The 13390-nt window shown below is 47.2% G+C and overlaps 1 long non-coding RNA gene across 1 annotated transcript; it reads right to left on the reverse strand.

Moving 5' to 3' along the window:
* Positions 1–4349: 4349 nt before the first annotated feature.
* Positions 4350–8392, reverse strand: LOC135451058 (uncharacterized). The gene is made up of 3 exons (XR_010441204.1): positions 8308–8392; positions 7373–7465; positions 4350–6476 (listed from the first exon to the last, which is right to left on the reverse strand). It is a non-coding gene; the product is annotated as an uncharacterized LOC135451058 (long non-coding RNA).
* Between the last annotated feature and the right edge of the window lie 4998 nt (positions 8393–13390).

The following is a 13390-nucleotide window of genomic DNA, read 5'->3' on the forward strand; positions in this document are numbered from 1 at the left end:
AGGAAAAAATGGGAGGTTTTAGAAATATGACTTAGAATATATCTTTCTGAAACACAAGGTGAAACCATGAGCTCAAATGTGACATATAAAGTGACCCAAGCTTATCAGTTCTGAGAAAGTTACTCCTGATGCAGTTATGGATTGTACTGCTTTAGGTGATGGGATACAGGGCAAACCCCTCTGTGGTGTGCTCTTCTACCCCAGGAGAACCCTCCCCTGGCCTAGACAGGAAAGATGATAGGACTTGGCCTACCTTCTATGCCTGCTCTGTCTCCACACTTATTTGCATTTGAGCTCTCTGGTTACAGTCACTGTGCCACCTTTTTTACTTAAAGAGTGAAAACTTACTACATCAGTACTCCTCCCAGCACCAGCCATGTCTGGAGAAATATTCACCCCACAAGCACCTGAATCCATACAAGCTTCACACTGCTGAGGTGTTGTGGGATTGAGAAAAGAAAAGTGACTTGTCAACATCTGAGGTGCTTAAAAACAAATCCAACTGAGCAGAAGATGAGTCTGCTGTGCCCTGTGAGGTGCTCCCAAGAGATGGATGGGCTGCTTTTGCAGAGATGAATGCACAGTGAGGAAGTTTTGGTAATAAGTGGTAATAAGTAATTATTTGATAATACATGGTTTGACCACAACAGCCCCACTGGCACAAACCACTACAGGAACAGTTGCAGAGGTCCTCAAGCTATCCAGGAAAAAAAAATAGCACATAAGGCAGAGCAATTAATTGGTTGCTATATCCATATTGTACTGCTGTGTACTGGGAAATAATTGAGTGGTGTGATTTAAACATATTTAATTTGAAAAGTGGTCTTTCCTTAGCTAGAATTGTAATACATTTTTACAAATGGGAGTTTTCCTTTTTAACATGATCACTCTTGAGAGATTCTGAACGTGCACAGCCAATGTCACAACTCGGTTTTGCATTTTAAATAGTACTCTTAAATATAAACAATATAAATGTTCTGTTGAAAGCAACTTTGAATACCCATGATTCACTCTGCCAGCCTGAAGAGCAATTAAAACCAAAAGAGAGAACTATTTCAGAGCTAATAAAGGCTGCAACAGAATGGACAGCACAAAGCACAGCACTCCAACCCTTTTCAGAGCTGTATCTCTCCCAGCCTTTACAACTGTGTATCAGCCCAAGCTCTCCATGGCACTACCACACCCTTGTTGTCTCACAGAGAGGAGTATGTGAGTATTCCTCACATATCTTCTTTTTCAGAGAAAAAAATTATAAGAAATAGTGTTTTAAGATGCTGCCTTGGGAAAATGACTCAGAAATGACACCAATCCATGGCAGACAGCCCTGTGGAACTACAAACCCTCTGAGCCAAAATGGGAAAATGAAGATGGCTCCTGAAATCCTCACAGAGAGACTGCCAGCACAGGAACACACAGACGAGCTCCTGTGAGTGCTTGGGGGGATCATCAGCGACCTGTCAGGCCTGGAGCAATCCTGTGTGAGAAACCTCATCAGTTACAGGCACCTACTTGTGCTGCAGAGCAGGAGAGAAAGCATTTTCTTCTTGCTAAAAATATTTCCTTCCCCTCTTCAAAACGACACAAGTGTAACTGCACCTGACCTATTTTTCGTCCTTATTCATTCTGTGGAAATCCTGCAAAATTGACACCTAATTTCCAGGTGCTGTTGCTTAGCTTCCTAAATTATTAATGAGTGTAATAATGATCCCTTTTCATCATCACCTGGGTCAGGGAATGGATGCAAAGATTACAATCACATCAGCACCCTCACATCAGAGCATTTTTATGGTATTGGAAGATCCCACCACCAGTTTCAATCCATAAGCTTGCATTTGATACCATGGCCTGATGATACATTATGTTATATACAGGGGAAATGGGGACCAAAACCACGGATGTCTCACTCCTTTAATGTGTTCTAGAGTGGTGCCAGCTGGAGCCAGAAGCCACCAGGAGTGGGGGAGCACTGAGTGAGCTGATTCTGACATGGGTTTACACAGAGGGAGTGAGGAGGAGAGGAGAGGTGCGACTGGTGATGGGGTCTGACAGGGAGCTACTGACTTACAGGAGAACTTCAGATGTCTTGAAAATGTCCAGAAGTATTTCAAAAGTGAAAACTAGGGATATTTCCACAGCTGTTCCCTTACCTGCAGAGCTGTGTCAGCTCCTATTAGGATGTGGCCAAGAGGGAGAGCTTTTCTGCTGGATTAGCTGTCCATTCTCCCTAGGCCAGTGACAGACATCCTCATCCAGCACTTCTGGCTGAGCTGGCTCAAGATGTTCTGCTTCACAGGTGCCCATCAGCACCTGCCAGCTGGGAGCTACCCCCAGAAACCTGTGAGCCCTCTCACACTTTGGAAAAGGCTGCATCAGCCTTTCATCAGCACTTTAAATCTCACCTGGAGTGGGGCAGGGCACAGTCTCTGCTGCTGGCACATAAAGGGGACTGCAGCCTCCAGCAGAGCTGTACAAGAGGAGAATAATGTCTTCCATGGTCACAGCTGTTTGCTATGGGAATGTCTTCCATGGTCACAGCTGCTGGCACTGTGGCTTTTCATGGCCTGAACAAAATCCAAGTAACAAAAGCACAGCTGCTCACCAGTGGTAGATCTACACCTACACCTTCTCCTGGCACAGCTGACCCTCACAGGACTTGGAGCCCCAGGCCCAGCTGGATTCTGGAGATGGTTTTGCTCTCAAGGCTGTAGGCATGCAGACCTTGAGCCACCACAGCTAAATTCAACAGGGATGATGAAATGGAGCTCCTGACCAGCAGGACACACACTTGGGGAAGCTGCTCCTCAAGGAGATGCACAAAGCAGCCCCAGTGCCAGCTCGGCTGGGACCGGGCACCCTCCAGGACAGGGCAGAAGGCTCTGAAATAGTCCCCACACGTGGCCAGCCGTCAGGAGATCGGGCTGTGCTCCGAGCCAGCTGTGGGAAAAGGGCAGCGAGAGGAGGAATGGGTGAGATAAGGGGAGTCTGGTTGCAGGTGGAAAACAGGGAACTGGAGCCCGAGTAGGCAGGACGGGACAAAGAACAAATAAAGAGCACCAAGTGATCTGAACAACCGCGTTCGCCCTCCCGCTGCTCGGCCCATCTGCTTGGAATTTGTTTTCAAAACAAGTCCTATTTTCCCCACGCCTGCCCCGATCCAAGCTCCCATCTTGTCCTTTATAGATCCGGTGCTGTCACTCAAGATCATTTCGAGCAGAAAAGCTGAATTGAGAAACAAAGAAAACGTATTGTTTGACATCCACATTCTTCACCCCGATAAGTTCCTCTCGGCTGTGTTTTCCCTTCACTTATTCAGGTCAGAGCCTTTATTGCAGGCACTCCGAGACAGCGATGCTTTCACATGACTGACTGTGCTACGAATTCATCACAATCCTGTTTGTGCGGAGATCCAAACAAGAGCACCCTCTTGGAGCACCCTGGGCCCCGAGATGCGCTCCGTGACCTCCCCTGCAGCGGAATGAGGTCACGGCGGTAATGAGCGCTCCGAGGGGCTGCCAACAGCCCCAGCCGGCTTTTCTCGGTGTACACCGAGTTACAGAAGGAACGGCACGGACTGAAAGGCCTTCAGCTCCACCCTGTGGCCGTGAGCAGCTTCCCAAAACATTGCTCTGCTCCGGGACCAGGCAGGGACAGCGCACGGGATTTTTAAACTGAAGCGCTGGTGCCTCTGCATGGGCACTGTTGTCTTACAGCTCGAAGTGTTCCAGGTGTCTCTCTTTTGGTCCGTGCCTTCATCAGCTGGGGTTCATCGTTACTCTGATTACATGCACCAGCCATCACCATCCTCTTTGAGATTTGTGAATTTTGAACATTTCACTCACCATTTTAGAGCCAACCAGCTGGCTGGGCTTAGCACCACGACCTTGTCTCTCCCTGCAGTGATTTTGGGAGCGATTAGGATGTAAAACTTCTCTTTTCTAACTCATGTTCCTGCCTTTTACCGCTTTTCATATTTCTCTGATGAGACACTGCTTGCTGATATAACTCCTACAAATAACTTTTAGATTTGGGGATGCTTTTAAGGAACATTTTTCTTGCCCAAGTTTTAAAGAAGAGAATGGCTCTCTAAATGAACTTGCAGTTTTAATGACAGGAACCTTGAGAAATTCAAAGCTAGCTCCAGCTCTGTTGGTTGGCCAAAAACTAAATAGTTCATGTCTGACCTAATTAATGCTCAAACACACATCAGCAACTTTCAGGCTCTAAGGCACAAATTTGTGACAAGTGAGGTTCAGGAAAATATCATCTCTCTCTTCACCCATCACAAAACCCCTTCAGTATCCCTGTCATGCAGAATGCTTTGGGGTGGCACTGGAATGCCTCTTTGGGACTCTGGGGAGCAGGTTCTGGGTTGGACAGACTCAAGTCCTGTGTGAAATGTTAGAGCCCTTTATTCTAGTTCTCATCACTGCTCTGGTCCCTCCTACCTGCCCCAGGTGCTCTTCCTCAACTTTTCAGAAGGTGTGTCATATTTTTACCTCTTTATTACCCCCATATCATACTGAGACTCCCATATCAGTATCTTTACTGAGGCTCTATTTACATTTCAAAGTGTTGAGCCTGTAGCATGTCTGTGAGTTTGGAGATTCTAATTAGATGCAGTGCCTCATTTTCAGCTAAATACTCAAAAACATATGCAAAAGTTGAAATACATTTTAACCAGTGTGTGTTGCATGTAAGCAAAGCTGTGGATTTTTTCCAGTCTGAAAAGCTTCCAAACCTATTCACTTCAAGCATTCCCTTGTGTGTTCCCTCTCACCTACATAGAGAGGCCCATATTTATTTTCATTTTAATAATATCTTCACCACAAAACTGGTTTGATATGTTTATCTGTCAAACTATATCGCATTCATCAATTAAGGCTTGGAAATGATACACAAACAACATGAAAAAAATGCAGCCATCTTTCCTTCTCCCACGCAAAATCTAACATGTAAAACCAGAATTTCATGGCATTTTATAGCAGCTATTGAATTTTTCAGCTCATCTCAGATCAAACTAAGTTTTATATGCTGCAACAACTTGTACAATGCATGCAATGGTTTCACTTGCAGGAGGAAAGGAAGTAGCCAATGCATGGAGGCTCTAGCACACACCTACCACTGCCAGGCTGGGAAGAGGGAGGAAGGTGAGGAAAAGGTGGATGCTTCTGTTCCATATGAATTCAGCAGGCATTTTATCACCAAACCCCTCAAAATGTGACCTCTTGTTAGCACAAATGTGATGCCAAGGGAGTTTGGGAACCCTCTGATTTGAAATAACGGGCTCCATCTGTACCTATCTCCCCACCTTTTGGGTAGTGCTGTTGTTGGTTCAGGAGATTCTTGTCAACTGAAAATATTTTTATAGTGCACAAATTTTGTTTTTATGGAAGGTAGGGTTTTTTCCCCCCTAAGCCGTGTAGGTAAAACAAAATCTGCAAGAGCAAATTTCTGACATAAAAGGTTCACTTTATAGCCAGAACAGTTATTGTTTCAGTCTTCCCTTTGCTATGTCATATAGCAAAGCCAGAAGATTTATATTTTGGGATTTACCATTTAGTCACTAGCGCAAGCACCTCATTTCTGGCCTTTCATTAAATCTTTGGCCAAATACAGCCTGATGTATCTGGAGCTCCAAATACTGCTTTAGTAGCACTCAGGGAATTTTCAGGGAGAAAAAGCCATTTCAGAGCCCCTCACCTTCCAAAAGATCACCACACCCACAGCTCATATTTTAATAAAGCTCTATCAGGTAGAAACAAGCATCCAGCTGCCAAGCATTTAACTGTTAGACCACAACAAATGAGGAAAAAAAATCTCTCTCTTCTACCAAAATCATGGGCTGAGGGGCAGAAATGCTTTGATGATATTTTTCTGAAACATTAACCTTCAAACATAATTCCCAGAGGCACTGAGGTTGCACCTGAAGGCTGCACTGTTGGGGAGAAGTGCTGCAGAACGGGCCTGCAGGGCAGGAATGTGGCAGCTAAACACAGGGAATGTCTGCACAGAGATAATGGGATGCAGGGCAGCAGGAAGAGCATGGCTTCAGGGCATGGAAGTGCTGCCACTGCCACTTTCCACATGCCAGCAGAGGTGAGGGTGACTTGGTTGACATTGCATGAACAGTAATCTTTGAAAACAGACACTCTGAAGCATAAAGCTGAGCTGGAGAGCATGAAACCAATGCTGTCTCTGCTAAAATCTTGTAATGCTGAAACCATTTTAGTAGCAGAAAAAAGGAACTGAGCTAGATTCAGTCTGAGCAGTTCTACATCTACATTGTACCTTGAGATCAGAGACAAAAGGAGCAGCGATTTCAGTCTTTGCAAGCTTTCCATCCCTATTTTGCAGATCCAGGAGTTAAGGAAGAGGCATAAGCATCCAAAATCTGGTGTGGCTACATGATCCTTATCTCCTGCCTGCATTACCTGGTGTCTGCAGAATGCAGTGACTGAGGCTGTGTGCTGTGCCTTCTGAAATTACAGTGAGGGGAGGGACAAGACAGGACTGAAAATCAGCTTTTCAAAATTTCTGGACCACAGCACTATTTAGTGCCAGTACACTTGGATGTGTATCAGGACAGTATTTAGCTCAGAGCGATTTCTTCTTCAGACATCTGAGCTAGACTGATCTATCCTAACTCCCTGCACTTCCCCACTCAGCCTGACCTTTACAATCAGCTCAAAAGCATTCAGGAGTTGTATGCAAATATAAAAGATGTAATTGTTGGAGCTCGTGTTTCAGGGAATGCAAATAAGAGCAGCATGGAAGGGGGCCAGGCCTGTTTGGGGTGTGATTTGCAGAAGCAATTGATGTGGAAGATCCCAGCGTTAGCAGGCACAAGAGAAATGACACACAGCCAGTTTTGAAAGGCAGCAATTTCCAAGTTCTTCTTGGCCTTCCAATTCTTTCTCCCTGGGATGAGTTTTAGGGGTGTGCTAGGGATGAAGGGCCCTGGCTCACACCACCCACATTGCACCCTGGACTGGGATTCTGCCACCATAAAGCAGAAGCAGTGGGCTGGCTTTGGTGTTTAGTGTCAGAGAGAACATTCCCAAAACAGCTTCTCCAGCAGCCCACTGAACCAAACACACAGGGCTTCCCTCCCAACAGCCACAGCTGTGTGTCCCAGGGTAGTGCAGGGATAGCACAGCATCCCTTGGGATTTGCTTACATCATCTCACAAATCTGCACGCTCTGATGGCTGTGATGAATTTGTGCTTTAAACCACTAATGCTGCAGTCAGAGCTGAGCTCCAGGGATTTTACAGCTCTATTCCTGTCTGCCTTCAGCTCCACAGGGGGCTTGTCTGGCTCCACAACAGGGAGACAGGCACCAGCAGCAAACACAGGGAAGGAATATGTCTTACCTAAGTTCTTGCCTCCACAACTCACAGCATACAATCCAGACAATGCTGAGTTTTGCCTCTCTGTTGGTTTTCTGTTCCTGTCAAACTGGGTGCCTGAAGAGGGAGAGAATACACCAAATTCCATGGGGGAAGCCATCGGTCGTGGTGTTGTAGCTCAGTGGGAAGGCAAGGTAAGCCCCACAAAGCCTCTGCTGGGAACATGGTATTAAAATCCTCCCATGGAGATAAACTCCCTTCATTCAGGGCTGGATCTGTCCTGCTTGCTTAGCACACACTTTGGATGGAGCCACAAAGGCCAATCCTCAGAGGATCCTGCCCTCTTGGAATAGCACACTGAAATATGCAATTATCACTCTCCAAAATGGTGCCTGAGATGGCACAAAAGCTGAGCCTCTTTTTAGCCCTGTTTGCAGTGAGCAAAGCACCCAGCCCATGTAACAAAAGTTCATTATCCTCAGGATTTCTATTGACACAGGGGGGAAATTAAAATCCCTGCTATGTGTGACAAACTTCCATCTCTGCAAAGGAGATGCAAACTGGGTGGTGCTGCCATGGCTCTGCTCTGGTTTCATGGTTAGTGTGGAACAGCCTTTCTGTGCCTGTCTGCCTCATAGGCCAGGTGGGATTCCCTCATGCATTTCTGCACAGTGAATTACGAATTACTACATCCAAACCCAGTCACAGTATTATTACTATATGTAGTTGTATAACTTGTCTAACTGTTTGTACTTTCAGTACTTTCCTTCATTTTCCCACACCTGAACCCTGTTATTTTTATTCCAGCCCATGCAGTTAGTTTTTCAAGATGCTCTGGTCCTCATATGTTTTAGGCCAGCTTCCAAATTTGAATCCTCCAAGTCTTGTTAGCATATCCATGATGTTTATCCTGAGGTCAAAATCAATAAATGCTAATCAGTGTCACAGTTGAGACTCACCATACAACTTCAGAAGGCTTTAAGCATTTGCCCAATAACACCAAACCACTTCAGAAGGCTGCAAGCATTTCTGTTCTTGTTCCTTAGCCCAACCTTTCATCCCCTCATGTTCACACATTGCACCTGAGTGCCCTCTGTGCCCTTTGGTGGTTGCTCAGTGCCCCGGGCTCTCCATGGCTCATTGCTGTCAGTGCTGCTCACCTGCTGCTCACAGCTGCACCCACTCCCAATCACCACAAACCGTGTCCCTACAAATCAAGGTCTTGGAACTGCATTTTATGACAATTTACTGCCCTCCTTTCCAGAGAGCTTCTTACCTTCCAGTCTGGTAGTAATCTTCTGACTTCCACTTAAAGCAACAGCTTTTCATGTCTTATCCAGGATCTGTCCAAAGCTGAAGCAGCAAGATCTGCTGCATATCCCTCATGGGGAATGCCCCCAACTCCCAAACAGGAGATATTCCCTGTCACCACCCCTCAGTCACAGAAACTTGAGGCTCTAACTCACAGTCTCAATGCTTGACCTTTTTTGCTGGGGTGAGGATTTGCCAAGGGGGAGTAGGTTCCATGGTGAAGAGCTTTCAGAAATACAAACATGGAGGCTACAGACACCAATATTGTCACCCCTTCCAGAATTCAGGTGTAATTCCTTGAGAGCCCAGGTCCAGAGTGAACCTCAGCGTTCTGTGGCAGCTGACAGAGCCCAGGAGAGACCCTCCAGCACAGCTCCTAGCAGCCAGCTTCCCCTACACGGGGCCCTGTGCTGGGATGGGCTGTCCTGCCCTCTGTGAGCACAGACATGGCTTTCCACTCATCCCCACGGATACAAGCAAAGCCTGTGATTATTGCTCTCTGTTCACTTCTCATGCCAGGCTCTTTGTTTACATCAGTGTGTTACTGCACAGCCATTGATCATTAGCTCACTTTTCCTAATAAATATCACTTCTGTAAGAGAAATATTGCAGCCCAGCCCTGTGGGTAGGAAGGAGAGATTTGTTTAGCTGGGCAGCATCTGCTTTGTCCTGGTTTTTATGTTCCTAGTTCTTCAGGGACACAAATTAGAGGGCAGCATGAGTGGGAAGTCTCCATGGACACTGTCCCAGCAACAGATTTTGATGTGGTCTCAGAGAGGTCTGGAGTTAGCAGGGATGGCCTAAGGCCTTCGGGAAAGATGAGCACTCTGCTGACAGCCATTCCAAGTGGATTGAATTGCAAATGTTACTGAACCTGTTTGCTGATAAGGCTTGTAGCTCTCCCAGCATCTGCACAAGTGTATTTGCCCAAGATACTCCACATACTTGTTTTTCGTGCTGATAAGGGAGCAGTGGTTAAGGAAACACTTGTAGCAATGAGTGTGTTCATGTCATGCCTGCGTAGGAATCATTTATCAAATTCATTCCAGACTCACTCCAGTAGAGGCCCCTCTGATAGCTGTGACCCTTAGAAGCCAAAAAGTGCAGCAGGAACGTGAGAAATGAGGAAAAACTGGGCTTGAGTGTCATATGTACTCACACAGCTATCAGAGAGACTAAAATGAAATTAAAACCTTGCAGGTTCCCTGTGGAGCCCTGGCAAGGAAAATGCCAATCCCCACATGGAGGAACTACAGGCAGGTTGAAATAATGATGCCAAAACTTTTGATTCACTGCATTTTCTCCTTTCCCATGGGGAAAGCAGCCAGCCTGCCACAAACTGGGCTGGGCCAGATCCAAGTTAAACAGATTCCAGGTCACTGGGCTCCTCCAGGTTTTCCATCAGCTGATAAAAGCATCACCACTCTGATGAGCCCACCAGGATGGTCTCTTTATGATGATGCACCTTCAAATCTCTGATCAAAGTCAACTGCAGATGTTGTACTGAAAGGTGTAAAAACTTCATGGTCACTTTAAAATCTTCAAATTATTCGATTGCATCCTGCTTTGTGTCTGGGGGGTGGGCCAGCAGCCAAAGTACCAGTGCTGATGCTCCAAAGACTGTGGGACAATAACTCCACTTTTACCTCATGCTAAGGAGTGCAGTGAGCACATCTGGAGCAAAAATTGCTTTTAATGTTTAGGGCCAAGGCCAGGCCAGGTTAGTATTTATTTGTATGCCCAATCTGGGAGGGCATCTGTTGTTGGGGAGCACGAGCATGAGACCAGGCCTGCCCCAGTGAGAGAATGAATCAGTACCAGCACAGTCCTACACCTGGGCAAACTGCAGGAAAGCTGCACAGAACCAAATCACCAGGGCAACACCTGCCCAAATCTTCACATCCAGAACCAGCCAAATACCAACATAAAATCATCCTGAAATCAGATGCCTGTGTATTTTTGACCCAAGGACCATCGGAGCTGCTCCCAGAGGACAAATCTGCCAAAGCAGCTCATTCCAGCCCCGCAGCATTGCAGCCATTCCTGCCCTGGGCTGAGGGCAGGGCAGCAGCTGTGCTCCCACCAGAGCTGCTGACAGGACACCAGCCCTGGCTGGGACCCACCCAGCTCCTCTGGGAGTGCAGGGGCTGCAGTCTGCAGTCAGGGCCCAGCAGCCACCAGCTGAGGAGGTCATTTTAGTACCTTTGAAAGGCACTTGAAAAGCCACTATTGACAATAAATTGTTACCACTGCTGCTCGCTGTGAACTCCCCAGGTGCTCCTGATAACCCTGAGCCTCAGTGCCTGGCCAGGGCAGGAGAAACCCTGCAGCCAAGTGGGAGCAGCAGCTGGGGACATGATGCCAGCTCTCCAGAGCCCATCACCACAGCAAACACCCTCAGGAGAGCCCCCAGACAGCAGCACACGGGCAGAGCTCTCACAACACCTGGGAGCCACGAGGGAGCAGAGGGAGCAGAGCATGGCTGTGGTGAGCTGTGAGCAGGACTGAGGACACGGCTTCCTTCAGCCTTTGCCTCTTCCCCTTAGGCACATGGCTGATTCCAGCAGCACAGTTGTCAAGTCACAGCTGGGGCAGATGGACTTTCCATTTTAAGACCCCTGTTTTCCCAAAGCCTGTCTGGAATCTGCCCATGGGGAGAGCTTTCCAAAAAAAACCCCAAAACAAAAGCAAAAAACCCCAACACAAAACAAAACAAAAGCCTAACAACAACAAAACCCACCAAAAAATCAAAAAACAACAACAACAACAAAATCCAACAAAAAACCCCAACAAAAACCCATGACAAAAAAGGGGTAACTGAGGGAGCAACAATCTCTCCACCCTTCAGTCAACCCCAGAGGAGATGGCAAGTATTTTATCCATTTTTTTAGCCTTATTCATTTCTGCAGAAATGACTTTTAAAATACTTCCCAGTCGAGCACAGATCCTGGCATGACAGGGAGCAGCCAATCAGTTTCCCAAAGAATGAGAAAAATCTGAAAGGCTCTACTTAATCCCAGTTATGACAGTCTCTATCATGTCCAAGTTCTTCTGGCCTTCCTGATCCTAAATAACATCCAACAATATAAACTAAATATTTGCAGTACCTTCTGGTACTGAGGAAAAGGGAAGCCAACCCTTCCCACCAGGGAAGTCCTGAGTCCTGGAAAAAGTCCTTTGAAAGTGCTGAGGGAGCCAGTGCACACAGAGGTGTCACTCAGGAACAGAGCTCTGAACTGTGAGACACAGCTGTGATCCACACCTGAGGCCCAGGGAAAAGGGACTTGTTCTAGGCACAACCCCATGCCCAAAGGGATGTGAGCTCCCAGGCACTGCAGCTAACTGGGAGGACACACTCTCACTGGTAAGAACTGAAATCCACCCAGCAACTTTTCAAAGCCTTCAGAGAGCTGTTTTTAACTGGACTTTCCTAGTTTGTGTCAGTGGTGAGGGCAGCTCCTCCTTTCAGAGACACTGGTGGCTCTGCAGCAGGATGTTCTGCTCTGGAATGCTCAGGAGGCACAGCCCTGCTGCCTGACAGGGCAGGGCAAGCCCTGTCCTCTGAGGGAGGAAGGGCAAATCCTCACAACAGCCCCTCCAACAACAGTAACAATCCATAGTGGAGGTTCAGGTAGGGTCCAGCATGGATGGTCCATGTCAGACCCTCGTGAGGGCAGGGAAGGGCTGAGTACCTGCATCCTGCAGTACCTGCATCCTGCAGTAACTGCATCCTGCAGTAATTGCATCCTGCAGTACCTGCATCCTGCAGTAACTGCATCCTGCAGTAATTGCATCCTGCAGGAACTGCATCCTGCAGCTCAGCTCCAACTCCTCCCTCACTGCAGGCAGAACTTGCACCTAACCATGCAGAGCAGGAACTGCTCCCACTGTCTGCATCCTGCTGCCAACAGAAGCCTGGACAGCAGAGAAAAGGTGGTGAGAAATGTCACTCATCTCTGTGCAGGTCACTTTTCACTCTGAGTTAGATTCTGTCATCACTGTGTCATTCTTCACTGGGGTCAGCACTGAGTCCCTTGTGATCCCCCTCCACTTGGGACACAACAGCCCTTTGGCTCCCATTACAGTGTGAAAGCTGGGAAAACTTGGAGGGTACTGGGACCATCCATCCCAAATGCCCTGCTCCCAAATATGGCATCTGCAATATCAGTAATAATTCCTTCCATTTCAGCCCAGGCTGCTTTGCTACTGAGCTGGGCTGAGGAGGGTCTTGAAAAGTGGGCTCAGGTCCACAAAACTCACATTTCCAATCACATCAGCAGGATGGAGCTGAGTAAGACAAGGAATTCATGCTGGCTGCAGGAAGAACAGACAGGTAGCCAGGTCTCATGCCTACAACCAGGATATTTGATCTACCCCTAGAGCAAAAAGCAGGAATTTAATACATCTTCTGGAGACATGAGGATATTTAATCTGTGGGACCAGGAGAAAGGTGAAGGGCAGCAATGTGAGATGGGCCCTAGCAAGACCAAGGACTCTCTTCTCCTGACACTCATATCTCAGAGTAAGCAAATTGCTATTCCATCTGCTAATGGATGTAAGCAGCAGCTGCTGTTCAATGGAAAGCAGCAGCACACATCCTTGGAAATCAGTCAAGGTTGTACACTTGCATCCTTTGGGCAGGACTCTTGGAGGGGAGCTTCTCCCAAGGAATTTCCCAAGGGAACTGTAAGAGTGGCAGGACAGGCTCCAGAGCCCTGTGTGCTCTGCCCA

Source organism: Zonotrichia leucophrys, chromosome 8 (assembly GCF_028769735.1).
Source record: "Zonotrichia leucophrys gambelii isolate GWCS_2022_RI chromosome 8, RI_Zleu_2.0, whole genome shotgun sequence".
NCBI classification, from domain to species: Eukaryota; Metazoa; Chordata; class Aves; order Passeriformes; family Passerellidae; genus Zonotrichia; species Zonotrichia leucophrys.